This window comes from Psammomys obesus, unplaced genomic scaffold (assembly GCF_907164565.1).
Source record: "Psammomys obesus unplaced genomic scaffold, mPsaObe1.curated_primary_1811, whole genome shotgun sequence".
Classification (NCBI taxonomy): Eukaryota; Metazoa; Chordata; class Mammalia; order Rodentia; family Muridae; genus Psammomys; species Psammomys obesus.
This window is the reverse complement of record NW_026592710.1, coordinates 5,211,473-5,226,438: the sequence shown is the minus strand read 5'-3', so window position 1 is coordinate 5,226,438 and position 14,966 is coordinate 5,211,473. Positions and strand designations below refer to the sequence as shown.

Genomic DNA, 14,966 nt, shown 5'->3' with positions numbered 1-14,966 from the left:
CACACACACCACAGTCACACACACCACAGTCATACACACCACAGTCACACACACACACCCACACCAGTCACACACACCACAGTCACACGCACACACACACACACACACACACACCACAGTCACACACACGCACCACAGTCACATACACTATTTATTTATTTATTTTACATTCATTACTCCGTGTGTGTAGTGTGAATACGGAGGTCAGAGGACAGCCTGCAGGACTTGGTCCCCTCCTTCGGCCTTGTGGGTCCCCGGCGTAAACTCTGGTTGTAGGGCTCACGGCCGGAACCTTACCCGAGCTTCTTCACAGGTTGTGTGACTGCACATGTCCGTTGTTTGTTATCTATTAAGTGTGGGTTGTATAGCTGAGCCCTCTCTCTGTTTGTTTCTGCCTGTCCTAAGATGTGATCTTTAGGCGTCGCTGTGACGGATGTCACACGCCCAGCGCAAAGATTGCTTCTACTTTGTGCCCGTGTACACGCTGCTGTCTGTCTGTGCACACGGGTGCCTGTGGAGGCCGCAGGAGGGTGTCAGAGTCTCCGGAGCTGGAGTCACAGGTGCCCGTGGGCCGCCCGACGTGGGCGCTGGGAACCAAACCTGGGTCGGCCGTGAGGGCAACAGGAGCTCCTGGCCAGTAAACCGCCTCTCCGGCGGCATCCCGGGGGACCCGTGAGTCATTTGCACAGTGACTACAGCCAGTGAAATAATGTCCTGCAAGAGGCTTGCTTCACAGCCCTGCTGACGCACACTTTCCGTTCCCTCCTCACAGACCTGAGGCAATCTACTTAATTGTCCCCGGGAAATGAAGGGGCCGGGTGGGGCCGGTGTCATTTTATCCATTAGCAACATGGCTTCCCTCTGGCTCTTTCAGCTCCGATAACATGGTGGAGGTCACTTCTGTCCTGCACTGCAGTGTGCTAGACTTGGGTTACTAGGCTGCGTAGCTGTCAGGGCCTGGAGACCCTGAAGAGCCTGGAGAGGACATGAGGAGAGGGCAGCGGTGAAAACCCTCTCCAGATGCCACCGACTGCTGGCACAAATGGAGAAACTTTCTTCCACTTGCTTGTGGTCAAGCTGAACTGTAGGGTGCTTGTCTGGACGCCCCCAGTTGGGGCCTGGAGGTTTCTTAGTAGGAGGGTGCTTGCCTGGCCTCCAGTCACAGTGAGGGAGGGGGTAGGCCTGGCCCCTACGGGGCTTCCTGGCGCGGCCCTGGCTCCACCCTAGAGCTCAGCTGGCTTCCGCGCTCGGTGTTCCAGAAAGGCGACCCGGCTGCTGGGAGCCCTCTTTTTCGGTGAGGGGGCGTGTGCTACCCTGCACGCTCACGAAAGCATCTGGACTCTGAGTGTGTCTGAATCCAGTGAAAACCTCCTCCTTCGCTGGACACTGCTGCGATCTGCTGGAGGCCTGGGTGATGTCTAGGCAAGGGAGGACGTCCTCAGCAAGTCCTCGCTTGGCTTCTCGTAGCCACATTTCTAGAACCATCTCTGGATGAGTGAGAGAGAAGAGGAGCCTTCGCCTTTGTTTGACATGGAGTCACCAACATCAAGAACTCTGTGAGGAGAAGCGTGTAGGAGCCACCGCCATCACCCGGGATCGTCATCCGGAAACGGTGTGGGCCACCTGGAGCATCCCACCGCCACAGGCAGCCATCCCAGAGCTCAGAGGACAACAGTGCCTCTTTGAGTCTCCGGGTGACACTTAGTCATGGCTCGTGTGTGTGTCATAGTTAATATGAATAAGACTTTCCTGGATTAACTCAGATAAAACTAAATTATCCAGCAAGGGCAAGTAATTTTCATTTACAGAAAACTATTAGGGCCATAAAACTCTTCACCCGTGATGCTTGCCAACGCCCGATGGCCCACGCCTGGTGACAGTGTCTTTCATGAGCTCCCACAGCGGGGAACCGGCCTTTCCCTCCTCCACAGTCGGGCTGGCTCCTGCTGCTCTTGTGACATCTTTTTGAACTTACAAGACATCTTTGTTTTCGCCCCACAGCGATCAATGTTGCTTTTCTTTTTAAATGCGTGTGATCATCTATGAAGCCGAGGAATAGAAAAATAACCGGAAGTGTGTCTTTATGGAAAGTTGATGCTCCCCCGTCTTCTCTCGCAGTCCTGTTGAGGCCCGCACAAATGCTTCCTGCCAGGCTGGGTTTCAGGAGACAGGCTTCCACAGTCGTGTCCTTCCCGAGAGGGTCCTCTGACTTGGAATGGAGGCGGCCAGCTGTCACGCTTCCCATGGTGGCACACGGTGGCTGCCGATGTGGCTCACCCTGGTTGGGTGCTCCCCTGGAATGCAGGAACCCCTGGGTTTGATCACCAGCAGGACCTAAAATAAGCATGGGGGTGCCCGCCCGGAGGACCAGAAGTTCAAGGTCTCGTTGGCTGCGGGGAGTTTAAACTGGCTTGGCGTAGGAGACCCTGTCTCCAAACAGACAGGCAATCAGAGCCCCTGCGCCTGCATGGCTTTGCACTCTGGTTGACATCCTCAGCTACCAGGAAGGGGCCACCGTTAGTGCCGGCCAGCAGCATCCCCTGCCCTTATTCCTACCACTGCGGCCTGATCGTCCTGCCAACAAGGACTGCTTCCAAACCGTCTTCCATCTCTCAAACCTCAACCCACCGCTTTCCTACTCAGCTGCAGCAGAAGGCTCAGCTTCTGATTTTGAGAAGGAACCATCGCCCAGCTGACTCCACACACAGCCAGGAGTTGGCCTACAGATCTGTACTTCTCTCTCCCTCTCTCCCTCCTTCCTCCACCTGCGCAGCATCCCAGGACATCCTCTGAGACCTCCCTCTGTCATGACCTCTTCCTGCTGTGCCTTTGCTGCCTCCCTTGACTCCTGAGCACAGCGCTGACATCCCCGGCTTGGCGTGCCTTTGTCTGCAGTGGCCACTGCTGTTGGTTTTCCCAGACACCTCCCTTCTTTCTTTTGGAGAGGAACCCTCCTGTGTTTGGTAGGCCACACACTGACAGCTGCAAAGCCTCCGTTTCTCCGTGGCAGCCATGGCTTTCAGCTCCGGTCTATGGGTCTAACCTGAGTGGTGTGTCAGCTCTCAGGGTACCTCCTTCAGAGAAGCTGCTGGTGCTCTGCTCTCCCCTTTCTCCCTCCCTCCCTTCCTCCCTTCCCACCCCTTACCCTCCCTCACCGTCCTCCCCTCCCTTCTCTCCCTGTGTATGAGTGTGGTTGGGTTTCTTGCTCAGTTGCTCCCACCTTCCATGTCAAGAGTCTCACTTGAGCCCAGAGCTTGCAGATTTGACTAGTTTAGCTCTGCGGCCCCCTTGGGATCCTGTCTCTGCCTGCTGCACACTGGGACTATAGATGGCCGTCTGTACCCATCCAGCGTCTAGGGGTGCTGAGTTCCAAACTCCAGTCCCCCGGCTTGTCTAGCAAGTGCTTTACCCACTGGGCCTCCTCAGCCCCTTCTCCCAGTCTTGTGAGGACTGGTCGTGGGGTGAGGGTGTGCGCTGACTCTGGCCATGGTGAGAGGCTCATTGTAGCCTTGGGAGCGATGGAGAGACTCCTGGGGGCCATGGGATGATGTCATGGCTCAGAGTCAACCCATCATGCTGCCTGTGCTGTAGTGTGAGTCTGGAATGTTCCCTAGAAGCCTGTGTACTGTAGGCTTCATTCTGAGGCTGTGGAAGCTCCTGAGGAGGAGGCCAGTCACTGCTGTGTTTAAGAAGCAGATAGGTGTACATGTACCTCAAGATAAATTGTTAAAACCCCTGCCGTGTGGGTGCTGGGAACCAAACCTGGGTCCTTTGCAAGAGCGATAAGTGCTCTAAACTGCTGAGCCCTACCTCAGCCTCTTGTGTGTGTCTGTGGCTTCTTGGCTGTCATGACATGAGCAGCCTCACCAGCCATGCATCCCACCTGGCCACAGGCCACCAAACCACAGAGCCAACCGTCAGGTTGGAAGCCCTGAAACCGTTAACTAAAGCAAACCTTTCATCCTTCAAAGCTGATTGGCTAAGGTGTTTTTTCACAGTGAGGGAACACTGACTGACAAAGCCGCATGGGTGTGCCTGTGAACTCTTGTACAAGAAGCAAGCACCCCCCCACCTAGCCAAGTGTCTGTGGGCTGCTCTGCGAGAGTGGCCCAGCGAACTGTCTAGAGTGTATGACTGTATGGGATGGCCTTCGGGCCCTCCAAAAACAATCCTTCAAACCAGCAAACACCTCCTGGGATTTTGGATAGCCAAAGTGTATATATAAAAACTAAGACAGCACTGCAGGTCTTAATGATGACATCAAAGCAAAATTACAGAACAGTTTAAAATTCACTCTAGTGTCTGAGAGTTTAGCTGAGGGCTGGAGAGAGCTTACCTGGTGATTGTAAGGTCCTGGGGTCCACCCCAACACCAGGAGGCGCACACTGTCCCCCTGAATCCTTCACTCACACCATCTAAATGTGACCGCTCCCAAGCACTGGCCCTGTTCTTATTTAGCGGCGATGGCCTGGAGGGCAGCTGGCCCTTCATTTCGAAAGGGAAGGCTTAATACACTCTAGATCCCCAAATGCCAGGTAAGGCGGAGACATGAAGCTCTTGCTACCTTCCATACTGGACATTCATGCTTCTCGTCAAATGCGCTGAGATGCCAGCTACCTCCTTCCCCCTGTGTGCCCCGCCCCTCTATCTTACACTCTCTGTCTTGTGTGTGTACATACCGTGGAGCATATGTGGGGCTTAGATGATAACTTTCAGGAGTCAGTTATCTCCTCCTACCCTGCAGGACCCAGGCAGGACTTGAACTCAGGACCTCAGGCTCAGGGCAAGCATGGTAACATGCTGAACCATCTTGCTGACCCAACCCTGGGGAGATTTTTTAATTGACAAATGCAATTGCAACATATGCCTTGTGACATTTCTCACACATGCACAAAGTAATTAGCATATCCGTCCCCTCAGTGGCTTCATACTGGGAAACCTTAGTGACCATGCTCAGGCTCCTCCCTTATCAGTGGGTTCAAGACTAGCAGGCCTGGCACCTCAGGATCCAAGGCCCACTTTTTCTGATCTGCCTATTCAGAGAAAGGAAGGAAGGCGAAGGCGACAAGAGCCCTCGGTTTAGCAACTCTGCATCCGCAGCTGTAAAGTGCACCGCTCTGTTTTCACAGGCCTTTGAGAAGCCTGGATTTATTCGTCCACTGACTGGTGAACGGACATAATGAAGTTGAAAACTGAGAAGAATTACCGCCTCGGCTGCTTTTCCAGGTTCCCGGCGTTTCTGTTTCCTGGCGGCGATGACATTTGTTTACCTTGAAAATGGGAGAAGACACTTTTATGGGTCCTGTCTCCATGGAGCGGGGCAGTCTCTCTAATGCAGCTCCGCTCAGCGCCTTCCCACCGGACCTGGTGAAAGAGGCCCCTCCACGGGAGCCATAACCGAGGGGGTGCGGTGGGGGGCCAGATTTATTCCTGCCCTACTTCGTCTCTAGGACAGGGGTTTCATCCGAATGCAGAAGGGACTGGCCCAGAGGAGCATTTCCGCTGAACGTGCTGTCTGGGTAGGCCTCGGGCCCTTAACTCTTGTTTGTCTTTGCAGGTATGTGTCTGTGTGTGCAACTGTGAAATGCATGTGGATCAGATGCTGTCCACCTGGTTTGTTTGGTTTTTTTTTGAGACAGGGTTTCTCATTGGCCTGGGACTCACCAATTAGACTAACTCAGGTCCTCATTTTACACAGAAAGAATTTATACCAACTCAGCTGTCTTCCTATAATCCTCGGTGTCTAATTCCTTGTTTTGAGACAGTTTGTCTGTGTAGCCCTGTTTGGCTTGGAACTTTCTCTGTAGTCCCAGCTGGCCCTGAGCTGGGAGAGATCCCCCTGCCTCTGCCTCCCATGCTGGGATTAAAGGTGTGAGCCACGCCTGGATCAATGTCTAGTTCCTAGTCTGTGCATATAATACACTGTCTCCCGTGGGAAAGGAATGAGTTACAAATGATGGCCGAACATTTCCCCATGTGTGTCTTTATTGCAAGTAACAATGCTTGCCCTTGGAGGACACAGCTTCCGGCTCCCCCAAGAAAACCCTGATACCAACATTACACCATCACCAGCTGCTCCCCTGCCCCGTACCAGAACCCGCAAGCATCCCCCATCAGCCTCTGCATGGCCAAAGGACGACTATGAGGCCCATGGGAAGGGAGAGTTACAAGATGTTAATTTTCAAGATTTTGATATATATTTAAAACTTAGGGTAAAACTCAGCTAGTTGGCTGCAGTTTTTTTCTGCTTGTCTTTTTTCTTTTTACGAAGATTGTGCTGGTAGCGTGTGTGATAGGGTATGTGCTAGGATCGGCGGTAGGGTGTGTGGCAGAGTGCGTGGTGGGACAATGTTCCTTTCAAAGGCTGAGGGACTCTGGCGTCTAAAACAGACACTGTCTGGGGAAGAGGAAGATCTAACGTGTATAAATGCTAAGCCCTGGCTAGCGGCGCTAATATTTCTCTACAGAGGGACAAGCCGCCTACTTTTCAGCTCAAAGTAGACAATTCCTCTCTCTGACACACTCGGCTGCCCCTGGCTGAGCAGCACACCATAATTCTTCTCCTTTGAGGCTTCTTTTAAGGGTTGGAGAAAAAGAGTTAAGGAAGGTTGGAAAGCAAGCCAAATGTCTTTTAACTCATCAGCCTGGGCAGTTCCAGAGGAGCATTTCCCCAAAGAAGAAAGCCACTGGCAGATGGAGTGGCTTTGGGAAACCTGCATGGCAGCGGAATCCCAAACCATTCCAGGATGTGAACAGAAGCCCGGGGGAGGGGGCTGGCGGAAGTGAAGGTGGGTGTAGAAAGAGGGCAGTGAGCATCGACTTTAAATCTGCAGACAGGGTCAGGGTCGGTAGAGTGCTTAGCACATATGAAGGCCTGGGCTGGGGTCCAGTCGGCGCTCTCCTTCCCCCTGTGGGCTCCACTGATTGCACTCATGTCGTGAGGCTTGGGGGCCTTTACTTGAGGCGTCTCAGTGTGGATTTTTTTCTTTTCTTTTTTGAGACAGTGACTCACTATGTAGCCCTGGCTGGCCTTGAATTCATGCAGGCCGAGGTGGCCTCAGACTTGGAGTAATCCTCCTGCCTCCGGCACCTAAATGCAAGGGAGTACAAGTGTGTACCACCACCCCAGCAGCGACAACAGCATATTTAAACATCAAGACTCTCCTTAAATGTTATGAGGTTATATGGTCAGGCGAGGTGGCACGCACCTTTAGTCCCAGTACTAGGAAGACTGCAGGATTTCTGAGTTCTAGGCCAGCCAGGGCCACATAGTGAGAGTCTGTCTCCAAAAAAAAAAAAAAAAAAAGTTATCAGATTGTGGGTGTAAGAGATCATTATTGGCTCAGGACCCCCAAGACCAAGTTCTCAGCACAAAGGAGATTTATTTGCCCCAGAGGAACAAAGGGAAGAGATAAAAGACAAAGAAAGAAGATGAAGGATGAGGGAGAAGGGGAAGAGAACAAGGGAGCGGGGAAGGGGTATTTGTCCCAGAGGGGGACAAAGGACTGCCTCTGCGTAGAGGAGAGAGACCTGGCCCATAGGAAAATGGCAGTTTATAAAGTTAAGAGGGAACGCCCCATGCTAGGATCAGGTGTTTAATTTTGATTGGGCCTGTTAATTAGGTGAGCCAAAGGGGGCCTTGGATTGCTGGACTTCAACACTTTGATAGCTGGACCTTGGTGGTCAGCCTCAGGGGGAGGAAGTGGCCACATAAGGAAATAGGCCAGGTTTAGGAATGTAATCTAAAGGTTTTATAGAGGCCAAGGGACTGGGTAGAAGGGCAAGGCCTGCCAGAGCCATGTCGCTTGCTGGAGGCCCTTCTGTGGGGTCAGTGAGACGGCTCGGCTGGTTAGATGCTTGCCATCAAGCCTGAGGACTTACATTGGACTCCCGAGTGGTGAAAGGAGAAAGCAGGTTTCTAAGAGTTGTCCTCTGACTTCTACACTCATGCTGTGGAATGTGCTCCCTGGCCCCAGTAAACAGGTGTAATTAAAGAGGTATTTTGGGGGACAGGGTCTCACTCTCTATCTAGCCCTGGCTAGCCCAGAATTTGCTATATAGACCAGGCTGGCCTCAGAGTCACAGAGATCCGCCTGCTGCCACCTCCCTGATATAATTTAAAACATTTAAAAGCGAAACGGCATTCAGTCTCCCAGATCAGGAAAGAATTCAGTTAGGGAATGTTGTGCTTTGAATTCAGCCTCGTTAGCTGCAGAGCCGCCCAGAACACGGCCTCCTTAGCCAGAGGGTTTCTGTGGCATCAGTAACGTTGGCCAAGAGGCTGGAGAACTTTGTGGGATCAATTCTATCCATTCTCACGGGGGTTGGGGTGGTTGAATGGTCATCAAACTTTCACGGCAAGAGCCTTTACTTGCAGAGTCAACTTGCCAGCCCCTGATTTAGGGATAATTATGAGCTAAGAAACAGGGATGTCCGACCTATAGGTAGGATGAGAAGTCTTCGAATATGAGCGCACACACCCTCAGGAAATGCTAGCAATCTAGCACGTTCTGAGAGTGCGGGTGTGAGCTCTTAGGATCAAAGTGGCACCAGGCTTGCACCAAAGTGAATGGTGCATGTAAACGGGCTTTCGGGATATTCAAGCTGCCTCTACGTTCCTGCAAGTCAGTTCAGGCAGCTGTTGCCATGGTTACCATGCATCAGCATGCCCCACCTGAAGCTGGGGGCACACCACTGGTGACAGGAGCGAGAAAAGCTGAAGGTTTCCTCCCTGTCAGTTTTGGTGACAGGAAAACTAGATGACATAAAATAACAAGACTGAATCCTACTTCCATCTAGAGCTTCATACTCTGCTATGTTTCCAGAGCCACCATGTCACATGATCCAAGAAAAAGATGGTGTTCTGGCTAGTCTTATGTCAACTTGACAGACAAACTGGAGTTTTCCCATATCGAAAATGCCTCCGTAAGATCCTGCTGTAAGGCGGCATCTTAAGTTAGTGACTAACGGGGGAGGCCCAGCCCATCGTGGTGGTGGTGGTCCCATCACCTAAGCTGGTGGTCCTGGGTTCTATAAGAAAGCAGGCTGAGGAAGCCATGGGGAGAGAGCCAGTAAGCAGCGCCCTCCATGGCCTCTGCCTCAGCTCCTGTCTCCAGGTCCCTGCCCTGCTTGAGTTCCTGTCCTGACTTCCTTTGGTGATGACCAGCAATGTGGAAGTGTGAGTTCAATAAACCCTTTCCTCCCCAACTTGCCTTTTGGTCATGGTGCTTCATCACAGCCATGGTAACCCTAACTAAGACAGATGGACAGGTGGACATAAGGACTTGCTACCAAAAGAACAGAACCCAAGCTTGCCGTGGGAGGGACTGCTGTGGTCCCGTGGAAACTTCCAGCCTGGACTGAGAGAGCCTGAAGGAATCTTGTGAAACACTGGCTTTAATCTCCTCATTTTCTAAATGAGAAAGCCAGGTCCACAGAGGGAAGTGACTCACCCAGCAACCCGGAGGCAGCCTGGCATGCTCGGAATGGGGTTCTAAGTCTTTCATTTCTCCTGAATCCCAGGAAAGTCATTTCAAGCATGTTGGGGAAGGGCCAGATTTTTGCAGAAAGCATGCATCCTCCCGACAAGGTGACAAGGTAAGGAAGCATGCCGGGCCTGGTGGGAATGCTGACACCAGCCCTTCCTTCCAGGCTTGGTGACCTTGGTGGCTTTGTGCCGTCCTGTGAATGGATCCATTCGGAGGCATTGGTGGTTAAGGGGGCTTCCATCTCAGATGAACCTGTTCTTTAAAGAGAGATGAAATCCCTGCTGCTGGCACCCCACAGAGCCAGCAGAGTCGGCGTGTGGTAGACGCCGAATGGGTGAGCACAGGCGGAAGCCACGGACCTTGAATCTAGGGCAGACTCTAGACGTTGGCCCCCCAGAATGCTCCATGGGAAGGTGACTGCATATTCTCTATTTGTGTAAGGTTTGTGTAGCTCCCCAAACCTGCCCGAGGTGGACAACTGTAACACAAATCCCAACAGGAGAACAGGCTGCATGGTACTGGCTTTCCGCCCGGTGGAGGCAACCGCTCCAGGGAGGACATTCCCTCAGTAGGTTGTGATGGCCTGAGGCTCCAAAAACAGAGCAAGAATTGGAAGTAAATCTGTAAATATTTCTCTATTTTTGTGTAAGTGTAGGATGCCATATACATGGAGAGTCTCTCGCTCTCCCTCCCTCCATCTGTGTGTGTGTGTGTGTGTGTGTGTGTGTGTGCGCGCGCGTGTGCTTGGGGTGGAACCCAGGGCCTTGAACTTGCTAGGTGAGTGGCAAACCATTAAGTGATAAGTCCAGCCCACTAAATGCTTTCTCCTCCTTCTTCCTCTTCTTCCTCTTCTCTTCTTCTTCTTGGTGACAGGATCTCACAGTCTAGCCCAGGCTGGCCTCGAGTGTCCTCCTGCCTCAGCTGCCTCAGCTGCCTCAGCGTTGGTATCCCAGGCTACCACATGCATTTTAAATTCTAGGATATCGAGAATCATTAAAGTGATCAAGGGCCAGCAAGATGCCCATACAGTAAGGGTGCTTTTGTCAAGCCTGGACTTGAATTTGGTCTGCGTGGTGGAGGGAGAGAACTGAGTTCTGCAAGGTCTCCTCTGACCATCACACACACACGTATGCTCTATGCACGCACACACACACACAAACACTCACACAAACACACACAATTTAAATGAATGGCTGGTGTTGAGAACAGAGGAAAAGGTTGATGTTTCTTTGCTGTAGCTGAAAGAGGACAGCTCAGGCAGGGGTGGGGTGGGGGTGGGAATAACGTTCGTAGGGCGTTCTCCTTCATTAGGTAAATATTTATCAAGCCTTGCTTGGTCCGGGCGTGAGAGAGGCGAGAGTGCTTGGAGCCACCAGGGGCACACTTGTCCTGTGCTCGTGCAGTGCGCTGGATGTTAACGTTGCTATGAATTTGCTAACAAATTTTGGTAGAACTAGTTGGGAAGGATTTCACCCAGGCTTGGAAGGACACATTTAAGACCTGATGGGGCCCTGGACCAGTGAGAGGGCTGGTGTCAGAGGGGTGCTGACATTCTCAAAACCCAGTACAGGGTGGCAGGGAGACCCCAACAGCAAGAGGGGTGGGGGCAGGAGGATTAAAACAGCAGAAATGCAAACACATTAACTGCAAAGCCAAGTTCGTATCCTAGAATGACAATTCACAGTCGGTGGACGTCAGCTTTCAGAATTGGAAGTGTGGGAGAAGACCCAAAAATGATCGATGTAGATTCCCGGTAAGCTTAAGGCCATCACTTGCTGCGTAGTGTGATACCAGCAGGAGCCCACGAGGTCCTGTCTTATAGAATTAGTTAGGTAGTTAAACAGAGATTCAGGTAAGTCTGCACGAGGGGTGTGCTGGGTGACGCTAGAGGCTGCGCAAATCACGCTGGGAGGCTGCCTTGTTGAAGGAAGTCCACTGTCCACCGGCTGGTTTGCCCTAACCTGTGCCACGGTTCGGACATCCTTTCCTGGGGCCACTTCCCAGAGGCGGGACGGGCTGAACCCAGAGGTGGGACATGCTGTGTGACTTTGCAAACTAGTCAGTGTGCAGCTGTGAATTAAAAGCCGAGAGAGGCACAATCAGAAGGAGGCTGGCTAGAGGCAGCCTGGCCGGCGTTCCTCTAACATCCTCATTTCATAAGAAATGAGTAAGGAAGCGGGGCGAGGTGGCACACTCTGTAATCCCAGCACTTGGGAGGCAGAGGCAGATGGATCTCTGAGTTCGAGGCCAGCCTGGTCTACAAAGTGAGTCCAGGACAGCAAGAGCTATACAGAGAAACCCTGTCTGAAAACCAAAAAACAAAAAACAAAACAAAAAAACCAAAACCAAAACAAAACAAAAGGAAGGAAAGAAGAAAGAAATTAGTGAGGTAACCTCTTTGTAATCAGCATCCCATCTCCATTACAATTATTTCAGTTTCACTGTCTAGAGCCTGACGAATCACCCTGTACACTTGCTGACCACAGAAACATGACCTGAGGTAAGCAGAAGGCACGCGCAGAGAAACGCATCCTGGGCTCCCGGGACTGCAGCAGCTTTCTCTTTCATAACTGCTTCCAGCAAACAGCTCACGTTCTCTCTCCAGAAGTCAGGCATGCAGGCACCAGGTGAGTTATTTTCAGCCTCTGCCTGTATTCCCAGAAGAAGGGACATAGGACAGAACACTCTGTCAAATAAACAATTGCCCAAGGTCCCGGGCAAGAGAAACTGGGACAGGAAGCAGACTGCGGACTCTGCCCCAGGTAACTACCTGATAAAGGCACTGCGGACAATGAGTGCCTGCCTTCCACGTGATAAATGTTTATGCCCAGGCAAACTGTGTTTGAGAGCCTTTCTCTGCGGGACGTTGACCTTTGCACACAAAACATGGCCCTGATTTCCTAGGCGAGCTAATTAATTTTATTGGCACAACGTTGTGCTGGGAACAACAGAAATTGTTGTTTTTTGCAATTGCTTGGAAAAGTGATTCAGCAGCTGGTGACAGCGTTCAGGCTCTAGGTAACTTCCCATCAGAAACTGAGTCACACCAGGAATGGCAGCCTGAGGAAGATGAAGGCCTGGAGATTTAGCCCAAGCCAACTCAGCTGCTCCTGATGTGGGAGGGGAGGCAAGCCCTGCTGCCGGATGATGGGCAGCACCTTTCTTTCTTCCTTCCTTCCTTCCTTCCTTCCTTCCTTCCTTCCTTCCTTCCTTCCTTCCTTCCTTCCTTCCTTCCTTCCTTCCTTCCTTCCTTTCTTTCCCTCCCTCCCTCCCTCCCTTCCTTCCTTCCTTCCTTTCTTTCTTTTTCTAAGGATGCCAAGGACTTCATTTCCAGGGTGATGGTTTAATGAAGCCCCCACTTCTGTCACCTACTGTGCTGTACCAAAGTATCGACCAAAAGTTTGGGGAGGACTACTCGCTCCCAGTGAACTGGGTCAGCCCATCTGCAGTGTTGGAAACCTAGGCTGGACCTGGCCCTTTCCTTGTCCCCAGTGTATTTAAGGATCTGATAGCCCTTCTCTCCACTTTATCATTTTTCTTTTAAAGGGAGGAAGTTTTCATTTGGGCTCACGGTTTAAAGAGACACGTTCCCCTGTGGTGGGAAGTCATGGTAGCTTGTGGCTCTTTCCCTGGTGAGCTGGTAGAACAGAAGTGGAAAGCTTGTAGTGGTGCTTAAATGGGTTCCTGTGGGCAGTCTCATCCCCGCGGCTGGGATATGGCTCAGTTTACAGAGCGCTCGCCTGGCATGGTACAAACACCTGGCTCCATCCTAGGCACAGGGTAAATGGTCTGGCATGAATCTGTAATCCCAGCACCTGGGAGGTAAAGGCGGGAAGTCCGAGTTCCAGGTCAGCTTAGGCTATGTGAGACTTTGTTTCAACAAACAAACAAACAGACAAACAAACCCAACATCTATGTTCACCTTGCTGACTTTTATGTATTTATGGCTGTGAGCCTACCTTTAGCAGCTGAGCCATCTCTCCAGCCCCCCACTGGCTTTTTATAATTGGGTCATTACACAATGCGTGTGGGGACTAACACTCAAGATCTGTCCCCTTTGTCTGGACCCTGCTTTGCTTCATGCATGCATGGTCTGCATCCTTGAAAGACCTGGCTTCCTTATGCTGTTGTTTTCATTGTGTTTTGACACCTCTCCTTCTGTGGACTTTTCTAGAGAATTATGGAGGAAATACCTTATGGGGCTAGGGATTTGGCACAGGGGCAGATTGCTCTGGGTTTGGTCCCCTGCACCAGGGAAAACCAAAGGAGCCTCCGTATTCTTGTGGGTATGCTACCTACCTCATACATATTCATCAGGAGCCTTTAGCAGCCACAACCCAGAACACACTGTTCTGTGTACTTCTGCTCTGGAACAGCCTGTTCTGATCTCTCTTTGGAGTTTGCTGGACAAACTCTACTTAAATTATGTCTCATGGCCGAATTCTTTCCTTCAAGAAGGTAAGAATGGGAGAGATGGCTCAGTGGGTACAGTTACTTGCTGAGCTAAGGACCAGAGTTTGGACTCCCATCACCCACATAGATGCCAGTGGGCATCCCAACGCTCAGAAGGTGAAGACGGGCTCCCTGGATCAAAGTGGCTAATTCGATTGGTTCTCTCTACAGGCTGCGTGTTCAAATATGAGACCTTGCCTCGATGAATGCAGAGGAGAACAATAGAGGACTCCTGACATCAGTGTTGGCTGCCACAGGCACACACCTGTCCATACCCACATGCATGTGAACACCTGTACCTAGGCTGCCTGTGCCTCTCTGTGTGCTTTCCTGAGCCAAGAGAGTTCTTGTCTTGAATGTGTGACGCCTCAGCATCTAACCCTGAGTGCACAGGCCTCAGGTTAGACCCGAGATCATCTTCCTCTTCTGTGAGATTAAAAGCTAGCTGAGATGCCCCAAGCATCCTCCTCGTGAGGGTACAGCTCCTGAGTGTCTGTTTCTCATCCATTTTCCTCATAGATTTCTGTTAGAATCCAGACCAAACTGCCTCTCAGCCCACATCCAGCTGTAGGAGCGGAGGAAACTGGCAAACCCCTACCCACAGCTTGTCTGGGACTCTTCAAGCTCCTAGCGGAATCCCCAGGTACCTGGGGCAGTGAGAATGGCAGACGCCAGACTCCAGAGAGCTATTGGTGGCCACAGTGTAACAGGTTCATCTCAATTAGATGCATCCCTCCTCACTTCTCCCACAACCACGCAGTTCTCACCCCAAGTCCTCTTCCCTTTCCCTGCTGCCCAGGACTCAGAGACAGCTTTGAGTACATGATCCCCCTTCCTCTGGGACCTGTAAGAACGGACCCCTACCTGCCTCATAGGGAGGACTCTCCTTGGAGGCCCTGCCATGCTGCTGTCTGTCTGCAGCATTAATAACTCTTCTACTAAATCTTGTGACCCCAAAATCAATCTGCTTCAGTGTCCTCCTTGAACTCCAAACCCTTTAATTTCATACGCCATTCTCTTCCTTCC

General features: G+C 51.7%; 1 long non-coding RNA gene across 2 annotated transcripts in view; it reads left to right on the top strand.

The window, feature by feature from the left end:
* LOC129682760 (uncharacterized) overlaps positions 1–14,898 on the top strand; it is a 27,915-nt gene extending 13,017 nt beyond the window's left edge. The window contains exons 3-4 of one of the 2 annotated variants that reach the window (XR_008721037.1): positions 11,925–11,988; positions 14,112–14,898. This is a non-coding gene — a long non-coding RNA (uncharacterized LOC129682760). Of the gene's footprint in view, positions 1–5,129; positions 5,888–11,924; positions 11,989–14,111 lie in introns of those variants that run through there. The other variant, XR_008721036.1, reaches the window with a different exon arrangement.
* Positions 14,899–14,966: the final 68 nt, after the last annotated feature.